Genomic DNA, 26,760 nt, shown 5'->3' with positions numbered 1-26,760 from the left:
CTTCTGAGTTTTTACTCAATTATAATTACATTTGTACGTATGTTTTTTAGCTGCTTCAAGTCTTTTCTGTGGAGAAAAAAAAAGGTAGGCCTAAAAAAAAAAAAACCCTACATATATAGACACATCCATGTATAGAAAATGTTCCCAAAACTAACCATTTCACTTGTACTTCCTGATCCCTACTTGAAACATAAATAAGTAGGCACATTTTTAAGATATATTAAACATGAATACACTGTATAAGTAGATTTTTAAGTAAAAGCAAACTAAAATTTTTTTCAATAAAATCAAGCCACAAAGCCAAAATTCTTTATCATAAAATGTGTAAACAGCTTAAAATTTTAGGGGGTGGGTGGGAAAGACTAGTAGTTGAATGCTACATCTATCAAAAGAGGATGCAAGCTTACTACAGGGAAATTCTAATAACTGAAATCCCTGATGTTTTAAGATTAGGATCATAAAACAGGGAATCACAAGCTTTCCCACCTAAACATCCCTAAATAAATGCCACAATAGACAATGACCTCATACATACAAGAGTAGGGGAATAGAACCCAAAATTGCTATAGTGATCAATTTTCTGCCACATTAAGTATATTATCTTAAAATAATTGTGCGAATTCCTTTTTGACTCTATAATATCTCACTAAAATTCATACTTAAAAAGAATGTACCACATTGATATTTGTACTTCCTCACATACCCAGCCCTAAAAAGAGTTGAACTAGAGGGTCTCACCCTTTCTGTTCAAACCAGAACTGTATAACCTTGTGAAAGAGCACATATTTTATATTTGAAGGAAAGCTAATCTAATAAATTCCTAGGTTTAATCAGTGATTGTCTCCCAGAATCAACTTTACTTACACACACACACACCCCACTAGTGAGATGTTTTACTTTTTAACGAACATTTATTTCTTGAATGCTTGACCCTTACAATGTATCATATACTGTATTATAGAAGTATAACTGGTAACCATGTTATAGACAACTCTTTTTCAACAATTAAGGATTAACTCTACTATTAAGTTGCAAATATTAGCAAGAAAATCAACCAGAGATAATGCATGCCTTGTTTTCACCTAATTATAAAAATTATCTTAAAAGGTTATATGACTTATATAGTTAGAAGTCATAACTATGCATAATTATATCTTTGAGTTTAAATCATATTAAATTAAATATTCTGAATTTAAATTATCTTTATAAATTTTATAATTAAGCCATTCTTTTAATCTGTATAAAAATCCTTTAACCAAAAAATTAGATCTAATCTAAAATTTTAAGAAAGACCTGTTTAAAAAAAAAAAAAAAGTCATTAATTTTCAGTCATCTTTTGGACTGTCATTTACATGTAAAGAGATATAGGTTATTATTTTTGCATTTAAATTCTTTACAAGGGTAAATAAAAATCATTAACAAAAGATTGTTTTAAATTTTCAAATTTAAATTAGTGGGCTTCCGTTAACTTTGGGATAACTTCAGTAAATGTTTTTTGCTTCAAAATTATAAACTTCTATATAATTATAAATGCAATTTTCATCTAAGTTGTTTAATTTGAGATAATTTAAATTCAAAGATATCATGAATAGTTATTATAACTTTTAATTATACTATATTTGAGATACTTATTTTTATAATACTTTAAGAAAAAAATTACAGGTCATGCACTATTCCCACTTCTTTTTATTGTTAATATATCTCATATAAAAAGTGATCTCTGTGTTCTGGGGAAACAAAAACCTTCAGTATGACATTATATCCATTTTCTCTCTTCAATAACATTTATAAAATTTTCACAGTTAAGTGTAACTTATTCAAAAGATGTTAACAAGAATTTTAAGTACATTTTATTAATAAAGTTCCTAGAATCACTTAGATACCTAAATTTAATTTCCTAGGTAGTTACTGAAAGGATTACTTAACTACTAAAATCAGATACCTTTACAAAATCAACAAAATCAATGCAACAAAATGTCAAAATAGAAGAAATCTGTCATGTTTCTGATGGAAGCCCAGTTATTCCTATATAGTCTAATACACAAAGATGAGGTAAAACAAAATAAACAGTTACTGGGAGTTCTTTATCATGGTTTTCTCCTTTGTGAATTAAGCAAAAACTTAATGGTTAATGCTAGTCAAAACAGCTTCTTCACAGTTATACACATAAACTAAATAAACAATGAATATATAAAAACACGTCCTTTTCTCCAGAGGAAGCCCAGTTAACTTCCTGAACAGGAAAAATTAAAACAAACAAACAAAGAAATGCAACACACTATACCAAGTACCACAAAAAATTCATCAATGAGTGAGTGTATTTTTGTTGTTGAGAAATTTTCAACTATAAAAAAGGTAATATTACAAATACCTACATTCCCAGCAACTAGAATTTATAACAAATGACATTCACATTATGCATTCAAATTCACATAAATATGAAACCATATTTGGCTCACTTTATGTAAACATAAAGGAATAACTAGAGATAAAGTTGAGGCCCACTGTTCACCACCCCCGTGGCATTCCCCTTCTTTACCTCCTTACTAGCAACCACTATCGTGAAATTGGTATGTGGCCTCCTAATTCATTTTCCACATTTTCAGTTACATATTTAAATAATAGAGCTGTGTTTCATAAATTTTTTCAGTTTTCATAAATGATATACTGAAAGTACTTGCTTCTTTTAATTCCATATTTTTGAGATCTACTACTGTATCTATCGATCTACTAAGAGGAATACCAGAAAGCCAGAAAAGACCTTATTGTAGCTTAAAAAAAATTTTTTTTAATTAAAAAGAATCCTGTACAAATTGCTGCAAAATATAGGACTTGCTGTTGCTCTAAGGGTGGCCCAAGTACAAAAAAGTTCATGTACTTGAAGCTAAAGGAAGTCTTAACGTTATCAACAACATGAATAGTAAGAATACCCAGGCAGGCCAGTCCTTCCCCACCTCTCACCTGCGGCACTACACCCCACGGCCAAGCAACTAGTAGGAGATGTATCTGTCCTCTCAGGAAGGAGCAATGAGCATAGGCCCTTGATTAAAACCAAATTATTTAGAAGCCTTGTGCTCAATCTAAAGAATACATACCTCAACATTTTGTAACAAGTAATCACTAAAGATTTCTGGACAACTATATAGAATGATCAAAGCAGTGTTTAAGGAAGATTAATCCAGCATCAGTAAAAATGAACTTAGGAGACCAAAAAAATACAGATAGCAAAGTCAGCCGAGAAACAGTACAGATATAGTGGGGCCTGAAATCCAGATAGAGACCTTATGGAACAGAAAGACACAGATTAAACTAAATACATTGATAAAAAGAGGTCGGGTGCGGTGGCTCACGCCTGTAATCCCATCATTTTGGTTGGCCGAGGTGGGTGGTTCACTTCAGGTCAGGAGTTCAAGACCAGCCTGACCAACATGGTGAAACCCCATCTCTACTAAAAATACAAAATAAGCAGGGCATGGTGCTGCACACCTGTAATCCCAGCTACTTGGGAGGCTGAGGCAGAAGAATCACTTGAACCTGGGAGGCGCAGGTTGCAGTAAACTGAGATCGTGCCATTGCACTCCAGCCTGGGCAACAAGAGCAAAACTCCATCTCAATAAATAAATAAATAAATAAAATATATTGATAAAAATAGAATGAACTTGTTGAATGACTTGATACAATAAGAGGAAAAGACAGGGTAAAGATTGTTTTCATTTATTTATTTATTTATTTATTTATTTTTTTGAGATAGAGTCTCGCTCTGTTGCCCACGCTGGAGTGCAGTGGCGCAACCTCGTCTCACTGCAACCGCCACTTCCCAGGTTCAAGCGATTCTCCTGCCTCGGCCTCCTGAGTAGCTAGGATTACAGGCGTGCGTCACCACGCTCAGCTAATTTTTATGTTTTTAGTAGAGACAGGGTTTCACCATGTTGGGTTAGGCTGGTCTCAAACTCCTGACCTCATGATCTGCCCACCTGGGCCTCCCAAAGTGCTAGAATTATAGGAGTGAGCCACCACACCTGGCCTGTTTTCATTTATTTAATCCTTAAGAAAATAGTTATTAAAATATTTACTATAATATCCCCAGCACTTAGCATTCATTATTAATCTTAGGATTATAAGGTCAAAAATGATACTAGAGTTTGGGGCCTGAGATGGTGGTATGAGGCCTTAAAGACAGAAGTCTTGAGAGAACACTAGATTAAAAATACTAATGGTTATTTCCATTTTAGAAATGCTGAGTTTTTTCCTGTGAATTTCATTTTTGTTTTAAAAATGTATTTTTATACTAAATTCATGTATAAAAGTTTTTAATTTTGTATTAAGTACTTGATACATGCAGAAGAATACATGTATTAGTTACAGATACATTACAAAGCATAAAGATAATATGAACACAATAAACTTACCTTTAAACCTAAGAAGTAGAATACTACCAATATCATCAAGCTCTATAATTCTAACCTTCTGCCCACCTCACACACAGATAACCATTATCCCAAATTTTATCTTAATTATACCCTTTTCCTTAATGTTTTACTCTATATTTATATATAATTAAACAATATATTGGGTTACTTTTTAACTTGTTTTGAAGTTTCTCATTTAAAATAGTATCATATGTATTTTTCAGTGAAGAAACACTACATATTTTTTCATTAAATATGTTTCTAAGATAATCAGTGTGTACACATGTGGCTTTAGGTCATTCATTTGCACTGCTATATAACACTGCAATGTATAAATATTCCATAACTTTTTCATCCTATCTCTTACTGACGTATTTACAGGTTTTCGGTGTTACAAGCAGTGCTTTTATGAAGTATTCTTGAACGTATCTCCCACTGCACACATCCAAGAGTTTCTCTCACACAACCAGGAGTGGAAGTGTGTTGAAGGTAATGTGCATGTTCCATTTTACAAAATAATGCCAAATTGTCTTTACTTTATTACAAAGAGAAGTTATTAAAATTTGAAAGCCAGTACCAAAGAACAACAATGTAAAACACATGCTTAATTAAATGTGTATCACAGACAAGCAAACAAATCCACAATAAAAATAATCATCACCATTCTGAATGTCACTGCCCAGCATCACAGGTTAAAATTATATAAGCATCTCATAGGAAACTGTCTCCTCACTCCCTTCTCTTCTCTCAGTGAAATCATTACCAGTTTCTATGTGTCACTGTCTTAGACAAGGTTTTCTGGGTACCAATAACAGAAACACACACAAAATTGCTTAGCCCAAAGTGACAACTTATATTAAAAAGAAATAATGGTCTCCCACAGAACTGATGAGCAAGAATTTTACAATAGATCTTTACAAGGGTCTGGAAATCAGAACTGCAAAGCTGCCAGGAATTAAGGCTATTGTATCGCTCAGGGACCTCAGACCTCCCTGGCGGTGGGCTTCATTTTGTTTTCCACACGCCAGTCCCCTCTGTTTTTCTATGACCATAGGCTAGCTATGGCTGTCCCAGTCTCAGTTTCACACGTCTTTCCAGAAGAAAAGCCTTACAGAATCAAACTTGCATCTCTGCCATCCAACATTTTTAAATTGTTGAAAACTACTTAGCCCAGTTTAGCATAGAGTCCTACTCATGGTCCTAACAGCTATGTACTGGGAATATGAGGGTCCCACTTACATTGCTGCAAAGGCCCACCCTTGAAGCAGAAGTATCACTTCTCAGACAAGAAGGGTTCAAGCTGAGCAGGCAACCAAGAAAGCATCTAGAACAAAAACCAGTGAAAAACAGTATAAAGTATAATGGAGAGCCCACTCTGAGACGCCTAACTGTAATTCCTCACAACTCACAGAGCCCTGGAATCAGCATTTTAAAGTCAAATAAGTAAATTAAATACTCAGTAATTCTGATAGCAGATACCAGCTTATCACTGGCTATATATACCACTCTCCATCCCAGTGTCAAAAGCCATTTATGATCCTTTCTGACATCCTACTTTTTATGTTTCTCCTATCCTTCCTGTTCTTCATCAAACTCCCTGCAGCATATGATGCAATTAACTACCCTTGACTTAAACTTCTCTCTTTACTTGATTTATCTGATGAAGTCATCTCCTGATTCTTTTCTGACCTGTCAGTTTTCTTTACTTGCATATTTTTCTCTGTTTAAGTTTTAAATACAGGTAGTTCTTAGATATGATACCAAAAGTATAAGTAACAAAAGGAAAAATAGATAAATGGGTGTCATCAAAATTTTAAATTACTGTGTTTTTTAGAGGACGGCTCAACAATGCACTTTAGTCATGTGAAAAGACAAGCCACAGAATGGGGAAAAAATGTTTCTAAATCATGTATGATAAGAGACTTGTATCTAGAATATATAAAGAACTCTTAAAATTCAATGATAGAGGGACATCAACCCAATTAAAAAATAGGAAAAAAAACTGAATACACAAATCTCCAAAGAAGATACACAAATGGCCAGAAAGTACATGAAAAGATGCTCAACATCATTAGTCATCAGGGAAATGCAAATCAAAACCACAGTGGGAGTGAGATCAGCAAAATGGCAAAGTAGAGAGCTCCAAGTTCTCTCTCTACCCATAGAAACATCAAAAATAAGCAGTAACTGTAAGAACCAGCTTTGTCAAAACCATGAACAGTCGAAGTTTTACAATAGCCAGATGAATGTGGAATCAAGAGAAAGGCAACTTCAAAAGCTTTATAATATTTTCTCATGCCCTAGCCCCATCTCTTCCCTGGTACAAATGGCAGCCTTAGGCTGTCTTCCCTGTGTGTCTTCCCTCTCTGGTTCCAGAGAGAGCAGAATAGACTATATTTGGAAATTATTGTGTATATCTGTTCTAACCTGTCTGGGAGCTACCTTAATGACTGATGCAAGATGCTCCACTCTATTTCACCTAAGAACTCAGGCTACAAAAGCAGCAATCATCTTGAAAACATGGCAAGTAGAACTAATAATCCATAGAGTCCTGAGACAAAAGATTTCTGTCTAAACATACAATAGTCACCTAATGCCCAGAAGCTGGAGACAATTTATTTGATAAATTAGGAGCATAGAGGGGAATTTGGAAGACAGTACTATAACATGCATAATCAGAAAAAACTTGTGAGAACTCTAAGCTTCCACCTTGGACTGCTTCCTAGGCTCAGTGCAAGCCTGATTAACTATTGAAGCAGCACCCGCAAAGAGAGCCAATCTGCAAAGACTGGGAGAGACATTCTTCTTCTGTTTGCTTGGTTTGTTTTTTGTTTTATCTCCTGACATTTCAAGGCAGTTTTGTCACAACTCTAGCAAACACAAGGTAAAGAACAGAGAATTTACTGACCACACATAACAAGGAATAAAGTCTCTGCAGAAATGCTTTGGGAAAACAACTGAACAAGTCAGGCATGGTGGCAGGTGCCTGTAGTCCCAGCTACTCGGGAAGCTGAGGCAGGAGGATCACTTGAGCCCAGGAGTTCCAGCCTCCGTCATATAGTGAGACCCCATCTCTTAAAAAATAAAAACAAAATGTACTGTTACAACCTGACTCAAGAAGAAACAGAACCTAACCTGACTCAAGACTTAACAGTGTTGATCCCCATTACATTATAGGATCCTTCAGGACAAAAATTCTGTCTTGACCAATGTATGCAAGATACAGTAGAAATCCCACTAGAGTTTAAGACAACCTAGACTTAAATGTGCAAAGGAAGGAAGAAAGATAGCAATAACAATAACACTTACCTCACATGTATTATCAGAATTACCAGAGAATATACATTAAAATGAAATTGTAAAGTAGATCTTATTCAGATGCAGGATGAGTATTTTAAAAGATATATTTACTAAATGTAAATGTCATACTGCAAATCTGTCACTCTTCAATATCAGAAGTTACAGTAGGGAATACTGGGCATTGATCTCAAGTTCCTGTGAAATTACTGCATTACATCACACTTCCATAACACAGGACTTACCTGGGTCCAGGAGAGCAAACCACTCTTCCAGTACTCTAGAGAATACTAGATCATGATTAGCGGTTCCCATTTCTATTTTTAGAGAGCAAGGTCTGTGACTTACTCCCATTTCTAGCCCTATGACAATGACTTTTTCAAGGAGACCAAGTATCAATATATACAGGGAGGCATATGCAATTTGGGAACAAAAAATCATTCTGTCCATTTTTGTTTTAAAGTTAGAGTTACTCCAAATTTTCAAATAACGTAAAAGAAGGATCTATCAAAGTGGGACATGGAAACCAGGCATGGTGGCTCATACCTGTCACATGCCAGCACTTTGAGGGGCTAAGGCAGGAAGATCACTTTAGGCCACGAGTTTACGAGGAGCCTGGGCAACAGAGCAATACTCCATCTCTACAAAAACAAAAAAATTAGCCAGGTCTGGTAGCATGCCTGTAGTCCCAACTACTCGGGAGGGTGAGAGGTGGAAAGATCGCTTGAGCCCACGAGTTTGAAGTTACAGTGAGCTATGATGGTGCCACTGCACTCTAGCCTGGAAGACAGAGCAAGACTATGTCTCTTAAAAAAAAAAAAAAGGGGGGGGGAAGCTGAGGTGGGCGGATCACTAGGTCAGGAGTTCGAGACCAGCCTGGCCAACATAGTGAAACCCCGTCTTGTCTAAAAATATTTAGCCGGACGTGGTGGCATGCGCCTGTAGTCCCAGTTACTCGGGAGGCTGAGGCTGGACGATCACTTGAACCCAGGAGGCGGAGGCTGCAGTGAGCTGAGACCATGCCACTGGACTCCAGCCTGGGCGACAGAGTGAAACTGTTTCAAAAAAGAAAAAAAAAAAGAAAAAAGTTGGGCATGGACTGAGACGCTTGGCACCACGAGGTCCTTAGATGAAATGAATGACTTAAGACATAAAAAGACGACACCATTCAGAATTTATGTCCACCGCTCCTCTATTGCTGGCACTATCGTAACGTAATAACCTCTTAAGAGGTCTACTACCTCCACTACAGCAACCACCAGAACTTATCTTCCACACTGTGGAAAAGTAGAGCCAAAACAGATTTCATCAGGTCACTTCACTACCCCCTTCAAATAGCTTCTGTCAGCTTGAGAATAAAAATAACCTGGCCTCTTCCCTCACTTTCCAGCCCCAATTTATGTCTTACCTGCCACCAACTTGCTCCAGCAACAGTGACCTGATTCAAGTTTCTTAAATGTTTTAAACTCTTTTGGGCTTTTGTGCCTTTGCTCATACTTTTACTTCTTCTACCAATGTCCCTTTCACTCTCTTTACCAGCTCTGACCGATTTTTCAAAGTCCAGCTAGCTTCCCAACCTGCTAAAAGGGTTCCACAAATTACAAAGCTAGTTTAACTGCTCCTCTCTTGGGTTCCTACAAAAACACGTGTCCATCTCTAACTTAGCATACATTCTATTCAAATTTAAATTATCTTTTTTTAAACTATCTCTTCTAGTAGATGATGAGCACTGCAAAACCAACAGCCAAGTGTTCAGGGTTGTTTGCAGCTCATTTACCTATTACAGTGCTACTCCATAAATCTTTTAACTAAACTAATATGCTGATATTAATAATTAGCTTTTAGGGAATTCTTTCCATCATTAAAAAAAAAAAGGAGGGGTTTTCCCCAAAATCTTCATAATAGCTAGTGCTACACAGGCACACAGTTATACTGATAAATATTATACGACAGTAATGTAGTTGTAGAGCTAGTCAATTATAAATGTTTTCAGATCCATTCCTCAGACTTAACCTGTGCTGTTCTGTACCAAAGGCAACTGTGTTCCCAAGCAACCCTGACCTCTAGCAAAGATTTGGCCAGTGGGGAGGCACTGACAGGTAAGCAGAAAGCAGAAGAAAAAGAAGCCAGAGTATTTCTCTTCCCTGTCTCCCTATTTCCTGTACATCCCTGACAGGAGATTGTCTTTTCCATAACTCCAGCTCTCTCCAGAGAGTTCAGCCCTCTGATGTCCCAGCTCCTACCATGCACAGTTGCTATGGCTCTGGTTTTGCCACGGAGCCCTGGCTTCTATACTCTGGTATCACCACCTTTTGTCATCTTCCTATCAATCCTAAGGGTTGCATAGAGGCTCCCTGCTGTTGTTAATAATTGAGTTGTCTCAGAGTCTCATCTGCTCCTGAGCAATTCTATTACCTGTCTAACTAGCTCCTGGATTAAGTTTCCTCTGCTGAAAGACCTACGATGGTTACTATCTTCTGGATGAACCCTGACTGTTTTTAAATGTCATTTAAGAAAAAAATTTATGAAATAGTATAACACTTCAGCACCGTAGAGCATAAAAACTTTCAATCTTGAAGAAAGTTCATTACACAAAAAATGTTCAAACTTCAGAAACAGAGAGAGAACACCATGCATAAATTCTTAAAAGTAAAAATAAGGAGCCTAACATTTTAGTCATATCAAAGTGTTCCTTACTGGGATGAAGTCTTTACTCAGCTGCAATATTTGCCTGAATTCAGTCAATCACTTATAATAAAATTGTCACCTTTTTGAAATTTACTTAGTGGAGGGGAAAATTGGAAGGATTATGGGATTTGGAGTCACTGCAGGCCAGGACATCTGTTCAGAGGGAAAAAAAAACACCTCCTGTCAGCGACTTATCATTCAAATCTACAAAATTCAGTCCTTTTTCAAGACAAAGCCAACTAATCAGCTGAAAGATACACCTTTATCCATTAAACATATTTACCTTTATCCATTAAACATATTTCATACAGTTTTTTTAACAATATAAAATATCAAAGCTGAAAAGAACCACCTTAAACATAAGGAATAATGGCATAATTTGTAAATAGCTTAGTGTTAACAACTATTACAGTACTTCTCAACTCCTTTTTCATGTAATCATTATATGAAATTCCTTTAACAGAGTTAGTCTGATAAAATAATAATTCACTCACTGCCATAAAATATTTCAGGATATGAAATACTTGTAGGGCAGAGAGAACATCTACCATTTTTTATTTTATATATAAACAAGGTTTATTAACCTGAGTGTTTGTTCTTGATCAAAGAAAAATAATATTCCCAACAATCCCCAAACTAAAGCAAAAAATTGACTTAAGATTACAGACTTTGGAAGAATTAGATTTGAGGAAAGAGGGATATGACTTTAATAACAAGGACTTACTAAGCATAAAATTCTAGGCATTTTATGTAAATCACTTCATTTTATGTAAAACTCTCAGAGGAGATTTCACAGTGAGGAAATAGAAATCAAAAAAGGTTACAAAATTTTTCCAAGCCACCTAGCCAGTAAACAGTATAAGTAAAATTTCAGTTCAGTCTTGTCTGACTCTAAAGTGTAGTTCTATTAACTATTCTCCCTTGCTTTCCCTGGAAAAATATGCCATGAAGGTGATTTCAAGCTAAAAATAAAGCAGTAAATTATTTTTCAAAGAAAAAGGGTTGGGGTGGGGGCTAAAGCAACATGACAGTCTGTAGCTAATACCTTAAATAACCTTTATTTAATATTATTAAACTTTCACACATTAACATAAATAACATTTGTGTAAATATGAGAGCTTTACTCCGCATCCACTATGTGTCATGTTCTGCAAATAAACAGATCACAAGAAGGACCTACCTCAAAAAGTTCATTAGTAATTACCAATTAATACACATTTCTTCCCAAAACAAAGGCCCTAAATGAGATAAGCATCTTCAAGCCACCATCCCATGTACTCCTCTAACTTTGCACATGGCTTATTCATCATATGCTGATAGAACAGTCTTGTTACACATGTTCCTGGCCTATTGCTCCTCCTGGTTGTCTGATTAGTGTCTAAAAATAGGGTGAAATGCTGAGTTATTTATAATCTAAGCCTCTTTGTACAAATTTTGATATATGCTTTCTAGTGACTAGGTGGCCGCCAATATCCTCCATACTACTACTTTTCAAAACATGCCCCACTCTAAGGACTATATTTTATATCACAAACCCATACACATACATATGTAAGTGAAAAAAAATTTTATAGTAACCACCTTTACATTTACTATGTACAGTGCACTTCATATTTCTAACTTTTTTTTTTAATGCTGATAGCATGAAGTATCTCACAAACCACTAACCTACACTAGAATACTGCTCTAGAATTCAACCCTACTAAGGGAGGGCTGAAATGATAGGAGTGTTTTTCCTTCCTCTTTTCCATACTGAATTAGGAAGTTAAGACAAGATAGGAAGGGGGAAAGTGAAGGTGCCCTCCAACACATTTGGAGAGCTAGCCCCCAAAGGTCTGACTACCCCTCTGGCCACTAGCTTAACAACAGCCAGCACCCTATTTATCCTACTCCCTCCTTTTCTTTCTCTTCCCACCCACTAGCATATTCCCAAAGGTTTTTCCTAAAAGGAAATGGTTCTTGGGTATTATTGTTATGAATGGACCTGTTTTTATTGGTTTGTTATTATTGTGAAATACATAACATAAAATTTACCATTGTGGCCGGGCATGGTGGCTCATGCCTGTAATCCCAGCACTTTGGGAGGCCAAGGCAGGTGGATCACGAGGTCAGGAGATCCAGACCAACCTGGCTAACATGGTGAAACCCCGTCTCTACTAAAAATACAAAAAAATTAGCCAGGCATGGTGGCAGGCACCTGTAGTCCCAGCTACTCAGGAGGCTGAGGCAGGAGAATGCCATGAACCCTGGAGGCGGAGCTTACAGTGAGCCGAGAACGCGCCACTGCACTACAGCCTGGATGGCAGAGGGAGACACCCATCTCAAAAAAATAAAATAAAATAAAATAAAATAATTTACCATTATAACCATTTTTAATTGTACAATTCAATGTTAAGTACACTCACAATGCTGTACCATCTGTCTATTTTCAGAACTTTCATTATTCCAAAGAGAAACTCTGCCCCAATTAAACAATCATTCCCCAATGCTCCTCCTCCAGCCCATGGTAATCTTTAATTGATTTTTATAATACCATTTAATAAACATATACAAAATAAGTAAAAATAGAATAAAACCCTATAGACAGATGACCCAGACTCAAAAATTATCGAATTTTGCTATCTTCAATGGTTCCAGATCTATTTCACTACTACATACTGAAAACATACAAAAAGTACAAGTTCTTCTTACATAATCCCAACGTCATTATCTCAACAATATCAATAATTCCTTGGTATCATTGGATGTTGAAATTTTAAAAATAAAATCAACTAAATTACAAAAAAGATTTGCTTCCACCAAAGTTTTCATTGATCCTCTCAATACTGCAATAATTTATAAATAGTTTCTTATATAAACTTTTTTATAAGGACAATGGCTATTTAAGACAAAAAAGACTACAATGTTTCAAATGAAAGCTTACCATCAACTATTAACACTGGTCACCATACAAGAGACTGCAGTATTACATATTTTTCCACTAAAAATCTAGAATGTTATTTAGTATCTCAAAAATGGAAGGTTTCTCAGCAGAGCACCACAAAAGTCACCCAGTAAAACCTGTTAGCATATTATTTATTTCCCATAAGCAATCATGACTAGAAAAGCCCATTTTGTCCGGTATTTTTTTTAAATGCACTATTAGATAAACTTAAAAACGTAGATTCCTTTTGTTTAACCTCAGTTTTCTTAATAGTATTAGAGAATGTGAAGACATGATTATACTACACACAAAAATCCCGTTGGTTCTGCAGAAAGGTCAGACTACAGCACTGAAGAGATACATGAATAAACTCTACTTAACAAACAATAGTAGTAACTGCTATTCCTATGAGGACTGACTTTGATGCACAAAAGTTTAAGTTTGACATAATAAAATCAAAAAATATCATTTTCAAAACATAAAATTAGAGGACATAAAACAGAGGCTCACTCAAACTTAACCTATAATTTTTCACATAGTACATTCACTAGTTAATAAGAAATTACCAGTCTGTGTTATATAAAAAACCAAAGCTCAAAATATGAAATATAAAGCCAAATGTAAACAAGAAAATAATCTACATGTGTTTTATACAGTATCTTCTCTAATCCTATGTATTTTTACTAATGCAAAATATATCAACTTAGAAAGTATAATCCTAACATTCTTTAAAGTTTGTGATTATAAGGGATTACCTCCAAGATCAAAACCAGCACTGCATGAATACTAATATCACATGATCTAACTACACAAAAATTTGCTCTGCTCAAGTTGTGCATCATGAGTGTCTAAAGTAAATCAAGAAAATTAAAACACTTAAGATGTTTAATAGGAAGTATTTGTGTATGTGTGTATTTAGATAAAGCCATGTCACTCTTTTTACCCAAACCACTTTCAAGTATTTGATTGAAGACGCTACAATGTCTTAAAAGATAAATCAAGAAATGGCTGCTTTGTTTTCAATGTCTCTGTAACCTGAAAAAAACTGAAAAGCTACAAATGTAACACATTTGTGTAGCCAACATTTTTTAAATTACATCAAGTTTCAAAGATAAAAACCTCTGCATTGTCTCTATGATATTCTTAAATTTCATTATAATAAAAAATATGGTTTAAAAATGCAATCAGCTAATCCATTCTACTTAGTCATCATTACTCAATGAGAGAAAAAAATGGCTAAATGTTGAGTAAAGAATAAAAAAACTAGAAAATAATTTGCAAGGTGTACAAATAATTCTACATCATAAAACATTGGAGGTTGGGCGTGGTGGATCACACCTATAATTCCAGCACTTTGGGAAGGCAAGGCAGGAGGACTGCTTGAGCCCAGGAGTTTGAGACCACCTTGGGCAACACAGGGAGATCCTGTCTCTAAAAAAAATTTTTTTAGGTAACTGGGCATGATGGCACATACCTGTGGTCCCAGCTATTTCAGAGGATCAGTTGAGTGGGGAGAATCTCCTGAGCCTGGAAATCAAGGCTGTATTTAGCAGTGATAGAGCCACTACCCTCTAGCCTAGGCAACAGAGTGAGACTTTCGTTTTGCTTTTTTTTTTTTTTTTTTTTTTTTTTTGCTTTTTTTGAGATGGAATCTCGCTCTGTCACCCAGGCTAGAGTGCAGTGGCACCATCTTGGTTCATTGTAACCTCCACCTCTCGGGTTCAAGTGATTCTCCTGCCTCAGTCTCCCAAGTAGCTGGGATTACAGGCGTGCACTACAACACCTGAGTAATTTTTGTATTTTTTAGTAGAGACGGGGTTTTGCTATGTTGGCCAGGCTGGTCTTGAACTCCCGACCTCAAGTAATCCACCTGTCTCAGCTTCCCAAAGTGCTGGGATTACAGGCATAAGAAACCGCACCCAGCCGAGTCTGTTTCAAAAACAAACAAAAAAAATTATATTCATGTCTCAACTGTAAACTATAAAAAGAAAAATCTAGGTCTATCAAATATTTTATAGAAATAAGTATTCTTAATTTAAACAGTAATTAGAGTTCTCTGATGGCTGTAATCCTAAATTATTTCAGGTCAATAAACTTACCTTTGGAAAACAAAAGTGTAATGTGTCTAGTACATAGTTTATAACCATTTATTTAACTGAATTAATAAAAAAAAAAATTCAGGTTTACCATAAGTTAACTGTCAACATGAACTTCAACATCAAGAGACAGAAAAGTAAGAGTGTGTGAGAGCATGTGTGTGTGCGTGTGCGTGTGTGTGTGTGTGTGTTGTGGCTGGCAATCGGCAATCTTTTTAACTTTTTAAATAAAGTCACTGATTTCATCTTGCCTTCATACCACTGCCTCTATCATAAGTGTCATGAAGAATGTGAAGCTGTGAGCCTGGCTGGTGAAAGTTGCAGTGAGCCGAGATTGTGCCACTACACTCTAGCCTGGGCAACAGAGTGAGCCCCCAACTCAAAATAATACTACTAATAATAATGTGGCTGGGCATGGTGGCTCACGCCTGTAATCCTAGCACTTTGGGAGGCCGAAGTGGGCAGATTCCCTGAGCTCGGGAATTCGAGACCAGCCTGAGCAACATGGCAAGACCCCCACCTCTACTAAAAATACAAAAATTAGCCGGGCGGTAGTGGCACATGCCTGTAATCCCAGCTACTGGGGAGGCTGAGGTACAAGAATTGCTTGAACCCAGGAGGCGGCGGCTGCAGTAAGCCGAGATCATGCCATTGCACTCCAGCCTGGGCGACAGAGCAAGACTCTGTCTCAAAAAATTAATCAATTAACTAATAATAATAATAATGTGAAGTTGCCTGACCTGGGAGCAATACACACAACCAACGTTATGGAAAACTAACCATCAAATCAACAGGTAAAGCCTTATTCTGACATTTTCTTGTCTTCAAAAAAAAATGTATCATTACTATCAATGTCCTTAACTCTTCAATACTAAAAGTATCATCAATTCTTTTATATTACTTGTACTATTTCAACTTCCTTGCCAGATTTAATTAACGCTTCTATTTTACTCAGCACAAGTATGCCTTATGCAAAATGCTTGGGACCGGAAGTGTTTCGGATTTTTTTTTTTTCAAATTTTTGAATATTTGCATATACATAATGAGATACCCTGGAGATGGGACCCAAGTGTAAACACAAAATTCATTTATGTTTATTTACACCTTAGATACACAGCCTTAAGGTAATTTTACACAATATTTTGTGCACAAAACAAAGTTCTCACTGTGATTCATCACAGGTCAGGTTTGATATTTTCCACCTCTGGTGTCATATCTGCACTCAAAAAGTTTTGGATTTTGGATCATTTCAGATTTCAATTTTTCAGAAGCTCAACCTCTAGTAACCATTTTTAAGTTGCCACATATTGGGAACCCACTAGGAGTCATACACTGTCCTCAGTGCTTTTTACAAACATAACTGCAATATGCCCACAATACACCTGCAAGGTAGTTGTTATTCCTATTTTACAAATGAGAAAACTAAGTCTTAGAAGGGTTGTCACTTGATTAAGACTCCATTACTAAGTGGTGGAGCCAGATTCCAATCCAGATCCATTTAACTTTAAGGTCTGTTTGCTCTTCCCACTATCCTAGGCTCTCCCTTATACAAACCTTGTTCATGGATGAAAAACACAACTCCCACTATTTTTTCCCCCAGAAATGTATTTGGGACTGGGGCAGTGAGAGTAAAGTAATTTCCAGGACTAATTTTTGCAAATAGCAGAACACAGTTTTCTCCAAATGTGGTTTGCATTTTACCATTTCAAATATGAATATTAAGAATTACATTATTGGGGTGAAATTGGTCAGTGAGTACAAAAAATAGTTCTGAAGAAAGAGTAAGACCTACTATTTGATAGTGCAACTGTTATTAACCATACTATTGTCTAAGGTAACTAGACAATAATAACAATGGTACATTCTAAAGTAACTAAAAGTGTCATTTGATTATTTGTAACACAAAGAATACATGCTTCAGGGGATTCTTTGTAACACAAAGAATACATGCTTCATTTGATTATTTGTAACACAAAGAATACATTCTCTATGTGTGCTTATTTCACACTGCATGCTTGAACCAAAACATCTCATGTACCCCATAAATATATACACCTACTACATACCCATGAAAATTAAAAAATTAAAAAACCAAAAAAGTAAAAATAAAAAAATACATTATTAATATAGCAAGACTTCAAAACATTCATTAATCACACCACAAAAGATTTCCTACAAAAATACTGATGATTCTGAACAGAGTAAAGATCTAAAAGTTGGAGTAATATATTGGTAAAAGTACTGCCAAACAGTATCTGTGTTTACTAAATATAAACAATAAATTTCTAGGAATAAAATAATTATGTGAAGCTCAGAATTGCTTATACAGCTTGCCCTTGAACAACATGAGTTTGAACTGTGCCAGTACACTCATGTGGATTTTTTCAAAATATATATTTTAAAAAATTTTTGGAGATTCACAACACTTTGAAAAAATTCAGATGAACCACACAGCCTACAAATATCAAAATTAATGCATAAAATACATGTAGATATGAGTCTATGTGTTAACCCACTGTTTATATTATCAGTAGGGCTCGCAGTAAACAGTAAGCTATTAGTAGTTAAGTCCGAGGGAGTCAAAAGTTATAAATGAATTTTCAACTGCACAGGGAGTGGGCACCCTTAACTCCTACATTGTTCAAGGGTCAACTATATTAGAATACTTAATTATAATACTAGAACCAATCAGAAAATATTTCTATCTATACATGTTCTCTTTAAAATCAGAGAATATTTTCCAATTCTATCTGAAAATGTCTATTTTACTATTTTACTCTTAACGCTGAAATATATTTTCATCAGGTACAGAAATCCAGATTGGCTTTTTTTTTTTTTTTTTTGGAGACGAATTCTCACTCACTCTGTGTTATCCAGGCTGGACTGCAGCAGCACAATCACAACTCACTGCAGCCTCACTGGGCTCAAGCAATCCTCCAGCCTCAGTTTCCCAATTAGCTGTGCCTATGGTCTGAGCGGGGACCAACCACCAGCACATGCCACCACGCTCGTCTAGTTTTTTTAAAGTATTTGCAGAGATAGGGTCTGACTATGTTGTCCAGGTTGGTCTCAAACTCCTGGGCCCAAGCAATCCTCCCACCTCAGTCTCCCAAAGTGCTGGGGTTACAGGCGTGAGCCCCCACACCCAGTCCAGATTGGCAAATTTTTGTCCAGCACGTTGAGATACCACTCCACCATATCCTGGCTTCCATTTTTGCCCCTGTATAGTCAGCTATCATTGTAACTGCCTCAGCTCCTTTGAAGGTAATCTTTTATTCTCTGGCAACTTTTAAGATATTTTCTTTGTTGTTGATGTTCTTCATTTTACTCCGATGTCTCTAGATGCATATTTTCTTTAAGCTATTCTGCTTGCAGTTCTCTCAGCTTCTCAAATTTGTCGTGGTGCTTTTTATCAGCTCTGAAACATTCTCAACTACTATCTCATCAAATCTTGTCTACTCCTTTCCCATTATTTTTCCCTTCTGCTCTTCGAAAACTAATGAAAGACGTGTCACACTTTCTCATTTTACGTAACGTGTATGTGTGTGTTTATAAATATATATCTTACCCTCTTTCTTTTTGCCCATTTCCTTCTCTGTGATACATTCTGGATAATTTCTTCACTCATATATCCAGGTCATTGAGTATCTCTTTCTTTAGTTGTATCCAATCTGCTGTTAACTACACCCAGCTTTTTCATTACAATTATTACTGCATTTTTCACTTGTAGAGGTTTCACTGTTCAGATCTTTTTCAAATGTGTTAAGTTTCCTGTTCCCAGTAGATATTTTTCCACTAATAAATACAGTTGTTTTATAATCTGTGTCTGATATTTCCAATATCCAAAGTTTTTAAGGGTCTATTTCTGCCTGTTGTTTTTGCTGCCTCTTACTCATCGTATCATGTTTCCTTGTATGCTTGGTTATAATTTACTGTGAACTAATTCTATGGAAAATTATTTGTGAGAATTCCCTGGTACCTAAAATTAAAATGTATTCTGAGAGGATTTTCATTTCTTTCTGTGAGCAAGAAATCTAAAACCCCTTTAAGTCACAGCTTGAAGGGTTTTTTGGTACCAGGCAAAGTAAAATTTGAACTGCAAATCCAAGAGAGAGAAGGCCAATTGTTATAACGACTTAGGAATAAAGAAGCATTTTTTTTCTAGGTCCAAGGCAACTTTTCTTGCAGCCTCCTGTGGGCAAGAGCACAGGAGGGGTTTAAATTTTGGTTCACCCATACTCTACAGGCATGGCTCTTTGGAGTCTCAGTTTTATAGGGAAGGAATTTCTTATCAGACTCCCCACCTTAGGTCAATCTGGGCTTCAATTTCTATATCCTGTGCCTTGTGAGGCCTTCAAAAGCAAAGTAAAAGCTCCTCAGAATGTGGCAAATGTCCTCAGAAGAAAAGCAGTCTTTAATATTCTGCTTCTCACCCTGAATTCCTGCTTTCATATAGATTCAGTCCTGGTAATTTCTTTGTTTTTTAATTTTAGGTTCAGGGGTACATGGGCACGTCTGTCATATACGTAAACTGCATGTCACAGGGGTTTGGTGTGCAGATTATTTCATCACCTAGGTAATAAACACAGTACACAATAGGTACTTTTATAATCATCTCCCTCCTCCTCCTCTCCTCAACCCTCAAGTCGGCCCTAGTGTCTGTTGTTCCCTTCTTTGTGTCCATGTATACACAATGTGTAACTCCCACTTACAAGTGAGAACATGCAGTATCTGGTTTTCTGTTCCTGCATTAGTTCACTTGGGACAATGGCTTCCAGTTTCACCCATGTTGTTACAAAAGACATAATCTCATTCTTTTTTATGGCTGCATGGTATTCCATGGTGTGTATGTACATTTTCTTTATCCAGTCTATCACTGATGGGCATTTGATTCCATGTCTTTGCGGTCGTGAATAGTGCTGCAATGAACATACATGTGCATGTGTCTTTATGATAGAAAAATTTATATTTCTTTGGGCATATATCCAATAATGGGGTTGCTGGGTCAAATGACACCTCTATTTTAAGTGGAGAAATCACCACACTACTTTTTCACAATGGCTAAACTAATTTACATTCCCACCACCAGTTTTTAAGCGTTCCTTATTCTCTGAAACTTCACCAGCTTGTTATTTTCTGACTTTTTCATTGATGACTGGTGTGAGATGGTATCCCATTATGGGTATGATTTGCATTTCCCTAATGATTAATGATGTTGAGTATTTATTCATACGCCTATGGCTGCATATGTATGTCTTCTTTTGAAAAGTGCCTGTTCATGTTCTTTGCTCAATTTTTAATGGGGTTGTCTGATTTTTGCTTGTTCAATTGCTTAAGTTCCCTATAGATTCTGGATATTATACCTTTGTTGGATGGAGTTTACAAATATTTCCCCCCATTCTGTAGGTTGTCTGTTTACTCTGTTCATGATTTCTTTTGCTGCTATGCATGTTAGCTCTGAAAGAATAAAACTTTTAAATATATTTTATTCTGCTCTTCTAGTTGTTTTCAGAAAATTACTTTGTCCATGTAAACAAGTTGATTATATTACCTTGTTTTCTATTTCAAAAGGTTTCATATTTTTACATTTTAATCACTAAAAGTTTCATTTTGTGGAACTACGTAACACTGACACAGCAAAGAATAACCTATTTACTCAACTTGATTCCACCAATACTGTCTAGAATAGAATTTTACCAAATCTAACAGATCAATCATATTACACGGCTACTAATAGATAATAAGATTCTGAAATTAAGTCTTCAAATAGAAATATGTATAATGGCTGCGGAATTTAGTGGTCTACCGATTCCCCCTCCCCCACTAGCAATACTTAAAATGGACAAAAGTTGGCTGGGCGCAGGGGCTCACAGCTGTAATCCCAGCACTTTGGGAGGCTGAGGCAGGTGGATCACGAGGTCAGGAGTTCGACACCAGCCTGGCCAAGATGGTGAAACCCCATCTCTACTAAAAATACAAAAATTAGCCGGGCACGGTGGCGCATGCCTATAATACCAGCTACTTGGGAGGCTGAGACAGGAGAATCGCTTGAACCCAGGAGGCAGAGGTTGCAGTGAGCCAAGATCGCGCCACTGTCCTCTAGCCTGGGTGACAGAGTGAGACACCGTCTCAAAAAAAAAACAAAAGTACAAAAATTAAGTATTTGAAACAACTGGAAGCTTAGCCAGAGTGGTGAAAGGATGACAAATAAAGGAGAACTGAGTTCAATCTTGTTTCTGCCAAGAAACAGAGTCATAAACAACAATAACAAAAGCTGAAATCACCAAAAAGGGGGAAATAACCCGAACATTTATCAAATTGTAATCATCCACAAATCTACACGAAATAAATGATTTTTTGAGAAAAAATATGAATTACCAAAATTGATCCAAGGAATTAGAGAAATTTAACACATAAATAACCAATGAAGCTAAGAGAATAAACAAAGGACTACTCCACAAAAAGCACCAGGCCTACACAAATAGGTGAGTTATTTCAATCACATGCTATTTAAACTGTTCCAGAGCACGGAGAAAGGATATTATTTTGATGAAACCAGTATAATAGTGATGTTAAACCTCACAAAGAGAACACATAAATAGAACTGCATGCCTATTTCACTTACGAATGACTATGGCTACAAACATCCAAAATAGTATTAACAAGTAGAAATCCACACTATATTAGAAAGTAATATATGATAAATGTTCACTACAAGAACATAAGAATATTTTGATACTAGAAAAATCAGTTAATATAATTCACCATATTGGAAGGACAAAGGTTGGAAAATATAACTATGTCAAGAGAAACCAAAAAAGGTATTTGATAACAGTCAACATCCATACCTTACAGAAAATTATGTTATATGTGATTTTAAAGAGCACACACACGCATACCCACACACCCTAACCAAAGTCTGCACAATGCTTAACGGAGCAATATTTGAAACATTACCATTAACATCAGGCATCAAACAAGGAGCCTGGCTGCCATCACTATTAATTAAAATTATTCTGAAAGTGGTAGCCAAAGGAATTGGAGAAGCCAACAAAATAAAAAGGCATAAATATTAGAAAGGAACAGGGAACATTCACCAATATTTATAGGTATTTTCTACCTAAAAAACAAAAGAGAATCAACTGAAAAACTATCAAAAATCATGAAAGTAAACATGTGAGACCAACCAAAAAAAAATTCAGAAAGAGAATAATGAGGGAAGTCTGGTCCTATTTAGATATTATAATGTACTAAGAGCTACAGGAACTTGTTACTGATACATATAGAGACAAACAGCTCGATGGAATAAATCCAAGATTCCAGAGATAGATCCAAGAACATATGGGCATTCTGAATTTAATAAAGGTGGTGCTTTAAATCTGTGGAAAAAAGGTAACTTAATAAATGATGCTGCAAAAGCTGTCAAGCCATTTGAAAAAAAATAAATTTGGTTCCTTTCTCTGCACACAGAAAAAATATTTTCAAATAGGTCAAAGACTTATACATAAAAATATGAAACCATAAAAATGTAGTATCAATCAAGTGTTAACAGTTTTATAATTTTGGAATAGGGAAACTCTTTTCAACATTATCCCAAAACCAAAAACCATAAAGAAGAGGAGTAATATATGAGACTACATAAAAATGTAACAGTTCTTAATAAGAATTTTTAAAATATATAGCAAATTTAAAAACAATGTTGGTAAGACTTCCAATATACGATAGGCAAAGAGTTAAAGATACAATACTCAAAGAGCACCTGAAAATCAGTAAGAAAAAAAGTGAACACCCCCCAAAATACAGAGCTCAAACAGGCACTAAAGAAAGAAAAATAAAAGCAATCTATCAATTTTTGCCAACAGACTAACCAAAAACAATTACTTACGATACCCTCTGGTGGCAATGTTCTAAACAAATTAGTTCTCTCCTGCACTAAAAGCTGAGGTATAAATTATCTTTCTATAAGGCAGTTTTGCAGTTAAGTACCAAAATTTCTATTACACATACCCTCCGATACACTAATCTCAACTCTAGAAATACGCTTAGGGTAATATCAGTGCATGAGGATTTGTGAAAGACGAAACTTGAAAAAAAAAAAAAAAAAGAACACAACACTGATTAAGTTACATACTCAATTAAAATGTAAAAATTAGGAAACTGGGTCAGGCGCAGTGACTCACGCCTATAATCCTAGCACTTTGGAGGCCAAGGCGAACAGATCACGAGGACAGGACATCGATACCATCCTGGCTAACACGGTGAAACCCCATCTCTACTAAAGATACAAAAAATTAGCCAGGCATTATGGCATGTGCCTGTAGTCCCAGCTCTGGGAGGCTGACACAGGAGAATCCCTTGAACCCGAGAGACAGAGGTTGCAGTGAGTCAAGAATGTGCCATTGCACTCCAGCCTAGACAACAAGAGTGAAACTCCATCTCAAAAAAATAAAATAAAATAAAATAAAATTATACTTAATGTTGTACTTTGATCCTTGGGAAGATGAAAGTATAGACAGAAATTAATTCACTCCACAATTTTTGTAGTTTAATTTTTTGTATTTTAAGTTTGTGTAGCAAATTAAGCATAGCTGAAAATCCTTTGTCATTTTCTCCATCAACAGATGGAGTTTAATTCTCTTCCTCTTCAATCTGGGCTGACTCTGTCTTCTTAGCCAACAGAATACAGCAGAAGTAATGCTCTATCAGTTCCCAGCCTAGTCTCTTGAAATGCTTGTTCTTAGGGCACTCCTTCTTAGAACTTACCAGTCATGGCCAGGCCACAGGAAAAGGCCTCAGTTAGTACCTCTGGTAAATAGCCCTACCTGAGCTCCTGGATAGCAGCCAGCATAAACTGCCAGCTACGTAAGTGAGCCATTTGGAAGTAGACAATCTAACCCCCACTGAGCTGACACCAGATGAAACAAAGATAAACTATCCCCAAAGAGTCCTATAAAAATCATAAAATCATGAGTAAATAAATACTACTGTTGCTTTAAGCTGTAAGGTTTTGTTTTTTGTTTTTTTTTTGAGACGGAGTCTCGCTCTGTCGCCCAGGCTGGAGTGCAGTGGCGCGATCTCGGCTCACTGCAAGCTCCGCCTCCCGGGTTCACGCCATTCCCCTGCCTCAGCCTCCTGAGTAGCTGGGACTACAGGCGCCCACAACCGCGCCCGGCTAATTTTTTGTATTTTTAGTAGAGACGGGGTTTCACCGTGGTCTCGATCTCCTGACCTTGTGATCCGCCCGCCTCGGCCTCCCAAAGTGCTGGGATTACAGGCGTGAGCCACCGCGCCCGGCCAGCTGTAAGGTTTTGAAGCCATTCGTCACACAGCAGTTAACAACCAGAACAGCCTCTTATTTACTGCTGTATTTTTAACACAGAACAGTACCTGGTATGGGACATCTATTTTTAACAAGCACGCCACCAAAAGTATGAAAGTAAAGATGTTATACATGGCCCTGGCACTCACAGAGCAGTCAAAAGCAGGACACAGACTAATGAGTAAAAAAGTAATTATAATTCATAATAAATATTATAATTCATAATTCATAATATTTATATATTATGAGTAATACATAAATATTACAGTATAGAGTGGCCAAACAGGAAGAGCACAACGCACACTTGGTAGTATAAAGAAGCTTCCTGGAATAGTGGCACTTAAGCTAAGACCTCACAAAGTAAGATAAAGGGACAGAAAAACTACTCCATGCCCAAGGCAAGCAAAAACATGAACAGTTCCAAAATCAAAGAATTTCAGTACTTTTAAACAAAATCACACAACATAAGGGAGGCAAAAGAAGGGGTCATGAGGCTGGGTGCAGTGACTCACACCTGTAATACCAGCACTTTGGGAGGCCGAGGCAGGTGGATCACAAGGCCAAGAGATTGAGACCATCCTCGCCAACATGGTAAAATCCCATCTGTACTAAAAATACAAAAATTTGCTGGGCATGATGGCGCACGCCTATAGTCCCAGCTACTCAACTCAGGAGGCTGAGGCAGCAGAATTGCTTGAACCTGGGCGGCAGAGGTTGTAGTGAGCTGAGATCACGCCACTGCACTCCAACCTGGCGACAAAGCAAGACTCTGTCTCATAAAAAAAAAAAAAAAGGGGGGGGGTAGTCATGAAACTGGAAATAGGCAATGGAGAATATCGGGTTTTAAGCCACAGAATAAGAGAATCATGAGAGCTTAAAAAGATTACCTACCTGGCTGCAGGGACACCAGTCAGAAGACCTTAGGGAAACAAAGGCAAGAGATGATGAGGACCTGAACTAGAGAAGACATAGGAGGGATGACGACACAATGGGTTCAAATCCACAGGCTTGAGTTTGATGCCTGTACATGAGGATGTGGAGAATGGAGTAAAATGTGTCTGCCAGGTTTCTGGCTTGAATAACTAGGGAGATGGTAGTGCTGAGATAAAAAATAAAATTTAATTTAAAAAAACAAACACACACTTGAAAAGATTTTTTGTAAGAGAAGAAGGTAAATTCTGTTGCAGACATACTAAACTGAGTTTCCTATGAGCCATTAAGAAGTGGAGTTATCCAGTGGGCAATCAGATACACAGATCTGAAAGTTCAGGGAGGAAATCAGGTAGGAGGTCTAAGACAACAGACTCTTCGGGCCGGGCCTAGAGGTTCACACCTATAATCCCAGCACTTTGAGAGGCCGAGGCAGGCAGATCACTTGAGGTCTGGAGTTAGAGAGCAGCCTGGCCAACATGGTGAAACCCATCTCTAATAAAAATACAAAAATTAGCTGGGCATGGTGGCGGGCGCCTGTAATCCCAACTACTCAGGAGGCTGAGGCAGGAGAAGTGCCTGAACCTATGAGGCAGAGATTGCAGTGAGTTAAGGTCACACCACTGCACTCCAGCCTAGGCAACAGAGCGAGACTCCAACTCAAAAAACAAAAAACAAACAAAAAAAGACTCTTCAGAAGCTTTTTCTATCTCGGTGACACTACTCCCACACTATCTACTTTGTAATGTTCAACCACTCAGTTACTATTCTATAATTTTCTGGCTGGGCACGGTGGCTCACGCCTGTAATCTCAGCACTTTGGGAGGCCAGGGCAAGTGGATCACCTGAGATCAGGAGTTCAAGAACAGCCTGACCAATAGAGATGGCGACCAGAAGTGATGGCGAAACTCCATCTCTACTAAAAATACAAAAATTTGCCAGGCGTGGTGGCATTTGCCTGTAATCCCAGTTACTCAGGAGGCTGAGACAGGAGAATGGGAGGTTGCAGTAAGATCGCACCACTGCACTCCAATCTGGGTGACAGAGTGAGACTCTGTCTCAAAAAAATAAATAAGTAAATAAATAAAATTTTCAAAA

At 36.7% G+C, this 26,760-nt stretch overlaps 1 protein-coding gene across 10 annotated transcripts in view; it reads right to left on the bottom strand.

Moving 5' to 3' along the window:
* TBC1D5 (TBC1 domain family member 5) overlaps window positions 1-26,760 on the bottom strand; it is a 566,253-nt gene that overhangs the window by 528,604 nt on the left and 10,889 nt on the right. The window contains exon 1 of one of the 10 annotated variants that reach the window (XM_050779551.1): window positions 5,649-24,436. The exons of the other annotated variants lie outside the window; for them this stretch is intronic. The gene's annotated coding sequence lies outside the window, so the exon portion shown is untranslated. Of the gene's footprint in view, window positions 1-5,648; window positions 24,437-26,760 lie in introns of those variants that run through there. 10 annotated transcript variants of the gene reach the window in all.

This window comes from Macaca thibetana, chromosome 2 (assembly GCF_024542745.1).
Source record: "Macaca thibetana thibetana isolate TM-01 chromosome 2, ASM2454274v1, whole genome shotgun sequence".
Lineage (NCBI taxonomy): Eukaryota > Metazoa > Chordata > Mammalia > Primates > Cercopithecidae > Macaca > Macaca thibetana.
The sequence above is the reverse complement of the archived record's forward strand: the minus strand, read 5'-3'. Positions and strand labels throughout refer to the sequence as shown.